A 2964-nucleotide genomic window follows, 5' to 3' on the forward strand; every position below is an offset into this window, starting at 1 on the left:
GGAAGAGTGGGTTAGGTATCGTCTGTCTTTGAAAAATCTATCAAGTGAGAGCTGAAATATCTAGACTACCTAGCTACTGAACAGAGAAATCTATATTTTTTATAACGAAAAAAAGGAAGTCTGGAGAATTTTCAAGTAAAGGACCTTAGAAAAGCAAAAAAAAAAAGCAAAGAATAAGATAGAATTTTGATTAATCTCACGTGTATATAAAGGATATATATAACACTCATTCCACTTCCTTTTTTTTTTTTTTCTTAAAGGAGTAACCTAATTATTTTTGACATATGAGGAACATGGGAAATTCCAGATAATTCAAAAAGGGGAAATAGATTATTAAAGTTTTCAAGAAAAGAAAAGAACTGTGATTCTGACAATCTCCGTGCAATATATATGACATAAATATCTCATTATACCACATAAATATTAACAACCAAAGAAGGTATTCAAAATTTTGGACAGAATAAATCTTTGGATGTAGAGAAGAAAAAGATGCCTTCATAAATAACAGATTACAGCAGACAGGCTGCATTTTGAGCTTCTTTTCTAGAAGTACAAAAATATAGTATAAGAAGACTATAAGATTCACTTTTATATGAAAGACGTGTTGCACTGAGGCTGCTTCACACAGACATACAGACATAATTCAGATTGGTGTAGAAGGGAGTATGTAGTGCAATTTGCCCTACAGATTTGAAACTGAATAAATATATATGGCAACGAATCAAAACTTTAGATTACCTGCCTGCTATACTAGAGTCAGTTTTTTAAACATCCTAACTGATATCAAGCAACACAGGATTAAATGGCTAGAACTGCAGACCAATAAGAATTAAGGGAGGAAATAAAATAACAGTCACTGCAGGAAAAAAACTGCGAGCAGTTTTATTCTCTCTGGCTTGATCTCACACACAGACATTTGCTGACAAAAAGAAACCTGTAAAGAAATAATGCGAAAAGTGACCTTATGTCAAGCTGACCAGGTATGATAGTTTTACCGTGGTGTTTTTAGATACGCCACTGGAAGATAGAAACCTTTCAAATGATGAAACATTCTGATTTTTTAGTTTAACAATTAAAAATTCACTTCCTATATAAAGAGGTATGGGGCATACATTGCATGCTTTAACATGTCAATGGAAAAAGGAAAATAGTGTGACATAAATGGTATGTAACTGAAGAAAGAGCAAGATTAAAGACTATGAAATAAAAAGTGGAAAAAGACTCATAAAATCTCCAGAACAAAATTTTACCGTAACCCCCATGTGGGTCAGACACTGGCCCCATGTGGAGCTCAGTACAGACTTTTGAGGGAGGATCAGGGCTATGAAATCCACTGGATCAGAATAGCCTTGCACAAGAAGTGGCCATTTGGGATATTTTAATTTAGACTGAATAAAACGTAAAATAAATTTCTCAGAAAAATGTACTATTTTGTGATGGGTGACAGACAAACGACTTGGATTTATTTTATTTTATTTCCGAAATTTTGTATTTTTGCATTAGGCCTCACCACCCTTAATCTTTTCTAGACATCTGGATTTCAATTTCTGGAGAGAAATCTTAATCCTGGGATATGTATTCATATACTTCCTGTAATTAAGCAGGGGCTTCCTCATTGCAGACAATGTGGCAGCAGAATAATAAATAGAATATAAATTATAGTTCAGCTCTTGGGATTAGTGGATTCAGCTATGCAAATAAAGAGTGAATTCACAACATCTGCTGAAGATTTGCATTACAATACTTCTGCATCATCTTACTTGAAGTTGATAAAGCAATGTAAAAATATATTTATTTAAGAAATTGGCACAAAAGACATTAACTCATAAATATGCTAGCATCAAAGAGACAAGCAGCCCTATCACATGAACACTTGCCTCTAACTATAAATGTTTACATTTTTCTTTCAATAGGTAGGCCTCCATAGCTAACTGCTTCTTCATGCTTGAGGACTCCACAAACCTGCACACACAGCAGCGAAATGCTTTGGTATACACAGAATGGACGGACTGTGAAACAAATTTAACTTCCTTTATCAACCTGCTAATTTGATTCTGTATAACACAGAGGTGATGTAGGACTGGTATGTAATGACACTAGTTTCCCTTCTCCAGAGATGTGAAAATAGGGCATCAAAATGAAAAGTTCTCCTGCAAAATTAAAAGGTCTGAAATCACAGAAAACCAAAAGGTACCCTCTTTTTCTTTATTTTTTTTTCTTTTACAGAAACTAGAATGAAGAAATGCCTGAGAGTAGGAGTCAAAAGGTGACTGCTGAACAGATGCTTAACTTTTTGCCCTTTCGTACCACAGAGAGAAAACCTGCCCTGTCAGTCTGAGCCACATCTCACTACTTAGGCCATAAGGAATAAGAAGACGTCTTATGTATCCATTTTTTTAAGATCACATTCCAAGGCAAGAGTTTTGGTGACTATCAGTATTGTGCGCTTGGCCTCCAGGAAACTTGCTACTGGGCCTGACTGGCAGGACAGCTTTGGGAAGATCGAGAGAGAAGGTTATCCTTTAAGGGGTACAGGTCATGACTGCTGGTCTACAGATTTGCCAGCACAGTGGTGGGCATGATATTACAAGAGGGTCAAATTATGAGAAGCCTTTGAAATGATACTCAGAAGAGGATATGCTTAGGCCTAGCTCCTGTCCCAGTGTTTTGAAGCCTGGAATCAGATGTCAGAAATAATTGCAAATAGGTCGTGTGAAGCAAAATGACTTATGACTTTTTCTGAAAAATGCACAAGGCCTTTTCAGAAATGTGATGTGATACTGAGTCGAAATGCCAAAGTGGGCTTATACACTTTCCCACTTGGTCTCCTGGAGGTACTGCTTCTTCATTGACTTATTGTTTGCCAAGAAAACACTTTCCAGCTCATTTGGAAATACATTGAGACGGGTGCACATTGCAGAAGCAGAAAGTGAAACCAAAGTAAAATGGAAGATTTGATATTAA

General features: G+C 36.0%; 1 protein-coding gene across 1 annotated transcript in view; it reads right to left on the reverse strand.

Moving 5' to 3' along the window:
• The window catches only part of LOC104276546 (unconventional myosin-XVI-like), a gene marked incomplete at its 5' end in the record, with an annotated part of 47268 nt that overhangs the window by 25371 nt on the left and 18933 nt on the right, over positions 1 to 2964 (reverse strand). The gene's annotated exons all lie outside the window — the stretch shown is intronic.

The sequence above is a fragment of the Apaloderma vittatum genome, unplaced genomic scaffold, assembly GCF_000703405.1.
Source record: "Apaloderma vittatum isolate BGI_N311 unplaced genomic scaffold, ASM70340v1 scaffold1577, whole genome shotgun sequence".
In the NCBI taxonomy this organism is placed as follows: Eukaryota; Metazoa; Chordata; class Aves; order Trogoniformes; family Trogonidae; genus Apaloderma; species Apaloderma vittatum.